The following is a 10,409-nucleotide window of genomic DNA, read 5'->3' as shown; positions in this document are numbered from 1 at the left end:
CAAATGTATTGAATTGGCAAGGTAGACAGAGTGGGGAGAGGGTGACATATTCAGGAAGTGGCATAAATTGATGTCAAATAAGGAGTTCAACCATTGCTTCTTCTAAAAGCAATGACCCCATGCACCATGAGAGCCCAATTTGAGATGTCCTGTTTCTTTTCTGGCAACAGTATTTCTACAATATGGTTTTTGCACCACCTGCTGGCAAAGAATTGTGATCCCACCTCTCACTGAGGGAAAATTGGTGTTTAAACTGCTGGTAAGAGACACAGAGATAAAAATCACTTTGTGAGGAACATGTAGCTACTACAGCTATACCGTGTCCAACTCATTGTCACCACCTTGTTAACAAGTTTCAAATTGTGCAAGGTGATCTGCACAGGTGTTCTTCCTGAAAGTGTCTTAATAATGTGAGAAGATTATTCTGCATTACCTTAGTGAGAAAGAGAGCACTATTTTTCATGGTTAAGAGAGACAGCCTCTCTTATACTCCCTTCTAACATACAGACTCATCTTTATTTGGAAAGCATTTCTAGGCTGCCTCCATTTTAAAATGCAGAAGCTGCATTACTTATAATTTCTTGGCAATTTATAATTGCCAAGGAACCATTAAGATTTCCATGGCTGAGCAACACTTCTGGAACCATCCGAGGATATCATGTTCTGCTTTGAGTCTTTGAAGTAGCTTTTCTGGACAAGATGACAGAGAATGTCACTGTGCTGATTTTGTCCCTTGGAGGGAAGCTGGCTTTCCCTGTTCCTCTTTGGGGATGAAAAGATTCTGAGCTAAATTTACAGGGGATCAAATAGACTAGAGACCTTACCCCAAACTACCTTGGGTTCACCCAGTCTCCATTGCGGTTCGTTCACAGCTGGAAACCCAGGTTGGGAGTCGGGGACACAAGTGGTGCTGATAGTATACCTGGAGTCCAGAGCAGGAATATTCCTTTTCTCCCTTTTCCACACACAGATATTTTGCTTTATATGAAGGAGAAGTGGCTTATAAATAAATACGATGGAACTCAAGCGCTGAAAAATAGCTATGCCATCCCCTGCTCTGTGAGAATGCGTTGGCTCCTCTGGTCTCATTTTTGTGAATCTCAGGTTTGGTCTGAGACCTCCTATCCAGTCTATCGCATCACACTCCACTTCAACTCAACATTTATTGAATGGTAGTGTCCAGGGTCTGTTCTTGGGTGACACTAAAGGAGACATAAAAGTGATGATGTGGGTCCTACCGTCCAATGAACCTATCACTTACTTTGGGTGAAAAGACTGGTACCCAGATCTCCTTAGTACAACACCATCCTTCTCTTGAGATGAACACTTCAAATGTCCTAGAAATGCTGAGAAGAGGCAGGTTATTTTGGCTAAGTGAATTAGAGAAGAGCCTAGGAAGAGAACCAAGCAAAAATGTTTAAAAGAAAATCCATATCTTGAATTCTCGTTCTTTTTTAAATGACTTTCTTGTATGTATTTTTTTTCGTAATGAGATTATGTCCCCCAAGTCAAATTCCTATTTATTCATGTCACTAGCTTCCTTCTTCTGAATACAGACATGGTGACTTAGTGTAGAAGGATCACAGAGAGTGGACCTTTAACCCATTCCTAAACTCTCTTTTTTGACAGGTGCACAATATTTCACTAGCCTTTTGTAATAATCAGATTAATACTTTTCACCAGCAGAAGCTGGGGCTGTGAGTGATAAAGCATTGTTCTAAATGTTCCCTTTATTGGAAAGGAAATTACAAACCTGTTTGTTATTTTAAAGTGGCATCTGGAAAGATAATTTAGCTCTAATATTGAAGTCCTCCGAAATTGCCTAAGTGGTCCCACATGGAAGCAAACGCATCAAATGTGTCTTGCGAAGCTCCTTCAGACTGCAGAATGGAATTCATGTTTGGAGGCAACATCAATGTCCGCCAGGCTCCAAGAGCTCTTTAGTTTTTCAAATAAATACATGAAACAGATGTGACTAACGGATATTGAAGAGAGGCCAACATGAAACAAACTAGCCATGGTAAAGACACAAGCGGCTTCCTTCAAAAACCTTGCTTTGGTTTGATAGCTTTAGACCAATTGAAATTCTGCCAGAAGTAATGAACTCCTCCTTAGGCTTTTGAAACAAAGGCCCTAATAGAAAAACGTGACAGTATTTTGAAATCCCGTGGAACAAATCTGAACAATGCAATGGGACTGAAAGTCTCAATAGTTTTCATAAAAGTTGATAAGTTAAAGGAAATTATTTTCTCTAAAAATTAACATTTTATATGTTTAGTCATTTAGAAATTCCCTGATTAAGTAAAATCTTGAATGTTTTTTAAGTGAATGAAGAAACTGGGCCCTGGTACAGTGGCGTACACTGGTAATCCCATTGGCTTAGGAGGCTGAGGCAGGAGGACTGAGAGTTCAAAACCAGCCTCAGCAAGAGCAAGGCACTAAGCAACTCAGTGAGACTCTACCACTAAACAAAATACACTTTTTGTGGCTCAGTGGTTGAGTGACCCTGAGTTTAATCTCCAATACCCACCTACCCCCTGCCCCCCAAAAAAGCAATTGGGGAAAGTCATTTAAGAAAATTCTGATTTTTTCCCAAACTATTTACATTCTGAATAACAATCACCATCAAAGGAAAAGTATGCAGTCAGCTCATTGACAAAAGTTAGCATAAGATATGAGATGGCGAACTTGGATAATATCAATTCTTAGAAAGTTAATATCCTTATCCTAAAGATATATTTTGTGGCATGGTTTGGTTTAGGTAAAATACACATCCATGTGGCATTTGTTTTTCCTTCTAAATGGATTTTTATTTAAAAAGGATTAACTGCTCATCTCATTTTAGACATAAAAAATTAACATTCATCTCTTGTCTGCAGAAGGGTTTGAACTGGTTGGCTTCCAGAAATACATTCTTGCTCTGCTATTTTGCAGAGCAAAATTTGTCTTTTACAAATTTGCATAACTGGGCACAGAAGAAAACCAGACCTTTGCTGTATGCCTGGGATGCGACTCAGTGGTAGAACACTTGCATAGCATGAGTGAAGCCCTGGATTCAATGCCTGGTAATGCAAAAAACAAAAACAAAGGTTCTATGGAAGCAATCTCACCTTAATTCATTTAATCATCTTTTGTGCTTCATTTTCACTGATGTATATCATTCACTTTTTGTAAGAAATCAGATCTGTAGCCTCTGCATTATGCCTGGAATGTGCTGACAACATAGAGCAAAATAAACTCTGCTTCCTTTCCTGAATTCAGTGCTTGTCATGGATTAAGCCAATTTTGAGAGAGAAACCCTTGGCACTGGCTAGACCAGTGAGTGGCAGGGAACCTTCTTGATGTTCTGAACATTTACAGAACCCATGCTCTGTTCAAGGCAAAGCAGGTAGGCACAGAGTAACAGGCCGCACCTGGGCAAGTATGCTCAAAGCCATGACCCACACCAAACTTCCATCTACCTTAGGACCTTGTTCACTGGCCTTAGTGCTTCCTCCAGAAGGGTCACAGTTTTCTGGAAAGACTCAGAACCAGGGGGAAAGCAGCAGTTTTCTATGGATTCAAATAGTTTGAGTCATGTTGTTTGGGGCTAAAGGACACCTGCGAGAGACTCTTCCCTTGCTTCATCAGGGGTCTTCAAAAAATAAGGTGGGTGGGTGCCAGGACTGTGAGTCAGGGCACAGAGATCTTGGGTCTCGAGACTCACCGGCACAGGGGAGTTAAAAAAAAAAAAAGGCACAGTGTGGGATACCAGGATTCCAATGACACCCTACATCCCGTCCAGCAGGACATCAAAGCAACTCAGAGTGACCCCTGAGCAACAGAGGTGTGTCCTGGTTCAGCTGGTGTACACACCTGGGACTGAGTGCCAGAGGTGGCACTTCTTATCCATAGTAATCACGTTGCTGAAATATTGCACAAAATTGACCCAATTATTAATATAGTTGAAATGTGGCCTAAGATCTATGTCCGGAGACCAGAATCAACCAGGCCGAGAGGAACAGGGAAGGAGGACAAAGAAAAGTGGCTCTTTCGCAGAGCTAATGCAGGGATTATTTCACAGAGTTCTTAAATAAATTTGTATTTTAATGTTTTGACATTCATAAATTATGCCTTGGGAACTCTTTCTCTCTCTTCACTTTTTATGTAGTTCCCCTGGGGCATGATCTCTCTCTCCATTGATGGCCACACCCCCAGGTCCTTCTGATGCTTCATCTTCTCTAATGTGGCCCTTCTCCCTTGCCCCAGCCTCACTCCCAGAAATACAATAACTTCATTTTCCTGAAGCTACATTCAGAATATCTTTGTGCAGTGATTCTTGGGTTGGAGTTAGGAATAAAGATAGCTAACTTTGTGAACCAAATTCTGTATAACAGTTTGTTGCATCAATTTATATAAACATGCAAAAGACTCCAAATTTTAAATTTTCAAGATTAAGTTACACTTTTACAGCGTAACCTGACCAGGAAAGATTTTGATGAGCCAATAGCAAAAATCCCAGGTACCTGGAAGGCAGCACTAGCATCAGGCACGACTACTGCCTAAACGCCATTTCAACTGAGTGCCTTAAAACAACAATCATTGACTTGCTCATGATTCTGCAGTGTGGGGCAGGCTGGGACCCCCACCTGAGAGTACAGGAAGGTCCAGGGTGGCAACATGCTCCTCTGCGAGGCTTCAGCTGGGAGGGTGGGAATGTCTAGTCGCCCACTAGACCTCTCCCTGCCCCACCCCTGGCCCTGCCTTCTTTCTCCCTCTCCATATACTCTTTCCAGAGGTAGCTGAACCTCTTTCTATGAGTTCTGACAGTGAAAGCTGTCCTGAAGGCTGAGGCCCAGCCCTGTTACAGCTTCATTTCTGAGGAAACCCTACAGGTCAGAACTCAGAAGAGCAGCCCAATTCCTGGGAAGGGTGAATATGCTCCAGTTCTTGTTGGGAGGAGTAACCGAAAAAACGTGGCCACGTTTAATCCCCAACAATGTTTGTGCAGGTAAAGTTGGACAGTCACGCCAAACCAGAGAGAGGAAGTTCAGGGGGGTACTGAGAATGATCTGAAGATAATGGTGCCATTATTGTTGTTGTTGTTGTTTTCAGTTTTGCAGACTTCCAAGTAAGTTCAGGCAACCACATGTGTCTCTGGCCCGATGCTTAAATCTGGCCATTCACAACATCTTCAGCGTCTGTGTTCAAAAGTGTAGAATAGGAGTGGCAAACTGCATGCTTGCATGGATGCCTTTGTAAATAAAATTATATTCAAACCCTCTCTACCCAGTCATTTACACATTGTTTGTGGTTGTTTTTGTGCCATAACAATGCAGTTGAGTGATTTTGACAAAGATCACGGGATTCACACAGCCAAAGACGTTTACTTTATGGTGTTTTTGATTTGAAAGTCTCCTACTGTAACAAAACACCATGGACCGGGTCGTTTCATCAACAGAAATTTCCTGTCTCACAGTTCTGGCGTTCACAATATGTTGGCAGTTTTTTTTCTTCTGAGGACTTTAAGGGAAGAATGGATTTCAAACCTCTCTCCTTGGCTTGTATGCCCAGTTTCCCTTCATATCATCTTCCTCTGTGGCTTTCTGTATCCATATTTCCTCCTCTTATAAGCATACCAGTCATATTGGATCAGGAACCTCATTTTTAACTTGATTACTTTCTGCAAAGACCCTGTTTTACAGATTAATTTCAAGCAATGAAATTGTAGATGCCATCAAAAGCCTACCAAGAAAGAAAAGCCCAGGGCCAGGCCAGATGGATTCTCAGCCAAGTTCTACAAGACCTTCAAGGAAGAAATAATGCCAATTCTCCTCAAATTATTCCATGAAACAGAAGAGGAAGGAACCCTTCTAAACTCATTCTATGAAACTAGTATCACCCTAATATCAAAACCAGACAAAGACACATCAAGAAAAGAAAATCTTGGACCTATATTCCTAATGAATATAGATGCAAAAATTCTTAAGAAAATACTGGCAAATGGCATACAAAAACATATTTTAAAGATAGGACATCATGACCAAGTAGGGTTCATCCCTGGGATGCAAGTTTAGTTCAATATATAGAAATCAATAAAAATAATTCATCACATCAATAGACTTAAAGACATGAATCACATGATTATCTCAATAATTACGGGAAAAGCATTTGACAAAATATAGCACCCCTTCATGTTCAAAACACCAGAAAAACTGGGATAGTAGGAACATACCTCAACATTGTAAAAGCTATCTATGCTAAACCCAGGACCAATATCATTCTAAGTGAAGAAAAATTGAAAACATTTCCTCTAAAAACTGGAACAAGACAGGGATGCCCTTTTTCACCACTTCTATTTAATATAGTTCTGGAAACTCTAGCCAGAGCAATTAGATGAAAGAAATTAAAGGGATACTAATAGGAAAAGAAGAACTCAAACTATTGCTATTTACCAATGACATTATTCTATATTTAGAAGATCCAAAAAAGTCCACCAGAAAACTTTTAGAACTAATAAGTGAATTCAGCAAAGTAACAGGATATAAAATCAACACCCATAAATCAAACACATTCCTATACATCAGTGGTGAATCCACTAAAAAAGAAATTAGAAAACTAAACCACTCACAATAACCTCAAACAAACAAACAAACAAAAAGAAAGAATCAAAAAACAAGCAAGCCAAAAAAAAAAAAAAAGCAAAAAACAAAACAAACAAACAAACAAAAAACTTGGGACTCAATCTAAAAGAGGAGAAAGATAGCTATAATGAAAACTACAAAACACTAACAAAGAAACTGAAGAAGACCTTAGAAGATGAAAAGATCTCCATGGTCTTGAATAGGCAGAATTAACATTGTCAAAATGTCCATAATACCAAAAGCTTTATATAGATTCAATGCAATTCCCATTAAAATCCCAATGGCATTCTTCATAGAAATAGAAGAGCAATTATGAATTTCATTTGGAAAATAAGAGACTTAGAATATCCAAAGCAATCTTTAGCAAGAAGAATGAAACAGGAGGCATCACAATACCTGACCTTAAATTATACTACAGAGTAACAAAAACAGCATGGTTTGGCACCAAAACAGACACATAGAACAATGGTACAGAATGGAAGACAGAGACGAAGACACATAAATACAATTATCTCATACTAGAAAAAGGCTCCAAAAACATTCATCGGAGGAAAGATAGCCTCCTCAACAAATGGTGCTGGGAAAACTGGAAATTCATATTAGCAAAATTAAAATTAAACCCTTATCTCTTACCTTCCACAAAACTGAACTCAAAGTAGATCAAAGACTTAGGCACTAAAACAGAGTCCCTGCACCTAATAGAAAAAAAATGTAGGCCCAAATCTTTACCATGTCAGCTTAGGAATGGACTTCTTTAAAAAGACTCCTAAAGTGTGAGAGGTAAAATCAAGAATCAACAAATGGGATGGACTCAAACTAAAAAGCTTCTTGACAACAAAGGAAACAATAATGTGAAGAGAAAGCCTATAGAATGGGAGAGAATCTACACCACATGTACCTCAGACATAGCATCAATCTCCAGGATATATAAAGAATTCAAAAAACTTAACACCAACCAATCAACAAACAAACAAACAAATTTCTCAATCAATAAATGGGCAAAAGAACTGAACAGACACTTCACAGAAGAAGAAATACAACTGATCAACAAATATAGGAAAAAATGTTCAACATCTCTAGCAGTTTGAGAAATACAAAACTACTCTTAAGATTTCATCTCACTCCAGTCAAATGGCAATTATCAAGAATACAAACAACAGTAAGTGTCGGTGAGGATATGAGGAAAAATTCATACATTGCTGGTGGGAATGCAAATTGATGCAACCATTATAGAAAGCAGTAGGGGATTCCTCAGAAAACTTGGAGTGGAACCACCGTTTGACCCAGTCATCCCATTCCTCAGTTTATACCCAAAGAATTTAAACACTGTAGTGTATGTTCAGCATACTGCAGTGATGAAGCCACATCAGTGTTCATAGCAACTCGACTAACAATAGCCAAACTATGGAACAAACCTAGATGCCCTTCAACAGATGAATGGATAAATAAAATGTGGTATATATATATACACAATGGACTATTACTCAGCATTAAAGAAGAATGAAATTATGGCATTTGCAAGTAAATGGATGGAGCTGGAGAATATCATGCTAAGCAAAATAAACTGATCCCAAAGAACCGAAGGCCAAATGCTTTCTCTGATATGTGGATGCTAATTCACAATAAAGGGTTGCAGGAAGGGGAGGGCGTATTGGGGTAGGAATGATAATAGAATGAATTGGACATGATTACTCTATGTATGTATATGATCACACAACTGGTGTGATTCTACACCATGTACAATCAGAAGGATGAGAAGTTATAACTCCGTTTATGTATGATGTGTCAAAATGCATTCTACTGTCATGTATAACTCATTAGAACAAATAAAAATAAATTTTAAACAAGATGAAGAATATAATGTCTGATTTGACAGGGAGTGGGGTACAATGCAATCCACTGTAATGGCCCTGTAAGAAACAGTGTACTGCTGGGCATGGTGGCATGCCTGTAATCCCAGGGGCTCCAGAGGCTGAGGCAGGAGAACTGAGAAAAGCCAGCCTCAGCAAAAGCAAGGCACTAAGCAACTCAGTGAGACGCTGTCTCTAAATAAAATACAAATAGGGCTGGGATGTGACTTAGGGGATGAATGTCCCTAAGTTTAATCTCTGGTACATACCTACCCCTCACCTATGCTCCCCACCCCCCCAAAAAAGAAAGCAATTGGGGAAAGTCATTTAAGAAAATTCTGATTTTTTCCCAAACTATTTACATTCTAATAACAATCACCATCAAAGGAAAAGTATGCAGTCAGCTCATTGATAAAAGTTAGCATAAGATATGAGATGGTGAACTTGGATAATGTTACCAATTCTTAGAAATTAATATCCTTATGCCAGTAATATTTTTTTGTGGCATGGTTTGGTTTAGGTAAAATATACATTCATCTGGCATTTGTTTTTCCTTCTAAATGGATTTTTATTTAAAAAGGGTTAATTGCTCATTTTGTTTTAGACATAAAAAATTAACATTCATCTCTTGTCTGCAGAGGGGTTTGGGGGTAGGAATGATAGTAGAATGAATTGGACATGATTACTCTATGTGTATATGATCACTGGTTGGCTTCCAGAAACACATACTTGCTCTATTATTTCGCAAAAGGCAAATTTGCATAGCTGGGCATAGAAGAAAACCAGACCTTTGCTGTATTCCACTAATACGGCATCCTAAATTCAAACGTGAGGGGCTTGGATGCAACTCAGTGGTAGAACACTTGCATAGTATGAGTGAAGCCCTGGGTTCAATCCCTAGTACTGAAAACAAACAAACAAACAAACAACCCCCAAACAAAAAGACAAAACAGGGCATTAAATTCAAAGAGTACGACTACTTTCAGATAGTGCTACTCTCCCTAAGTAACCCATCAGCTCTGAGTTGGGCATGGTTTCATCCCCACGGAGGACGCCCCAGGCGTGCTGCCTGAAAGAGCATGCCACCTGCAAGAGCATGCCTGATGTCTGACGACTCCCTCTGCAAGTCTCAGCCACTTGAGGCAACTGATTCCAGCTCTGCCCAGGTCTTCTTGCCACATACTCAACTACAAAGATCTGTGTTCCTTGTTTGACGTTCTGGAATTAGTGACAACAGAATTTAGTCCTTTGGTTATTAACATTTGACTTCTGGTGTTTATAATCTACACTACAAAAAAAAATCACTTCAGAACCAACTGTAGCATGTGGCTGCATTTATCATTTTATTAGGAAAAAAAATCTTCAGTTGTTCAAACTGAAGACAACTGCTTCCAAACTTAGAACAATATATATATATATATATATATATATATATATATATATATATATATATATATATATATATATTTTGTACAAACTTCAAGCAACTTAGTGAAAGCAGCAATTCACCTCACTAATAATATATGATAGCTCAAATGAACATTTTCCTTGCTTTTCCCAGGCCTAATATAACACCAACTACAAACATTAACCATACAAGTTACAACAATCCAACAATAAGATGCAACAAGCAAGCTGATTATTGCTAAAGATATTTTTATAATGGCCTCTATGGTTTGAGAAAATAAAACAACTTTTCAGGAAGGTTCCAAACTTCCATTTTCCATACAGACCTTGTTCAATTCTTAAGCGTGGGCAAACTGGGCATTTGAAATAGCCAGGAGCCAGAACACAAAGGGGGTCCTTACTCACCTGAAAGTGTCACTCGTGAGCTGGCCTCAGTTGCTAACAAGGGAGATGGGCAGGTCTGAAGACTGTGCAGAGGCCCTTCTCAGTGGTGGACATAGATCCTGCTATTATCCCTCTTCTCCTACTA

The sequence above is a fragment of the Callospermophilus lateralis genome, chromosome 12 (assembly GCF_048772815.1).
Source record: "Callospermophilus lateralis isolate mCalLat2 chromosome 12, mCalLat2.hap1, whole genome shotgun sequence".
Taxonomy (NCBI): domain Eukaryota; kingdom Metazoa; phylum Chordata; class Mammalia; order Rodentia; family Sciuridae; genus Callospermophilus; species Callospermophilus lateralis.
The sequence above is the reverse complement of the archived record's forward strand: the minus strand, read 5'-3'. Positions refer to the sequence as shown.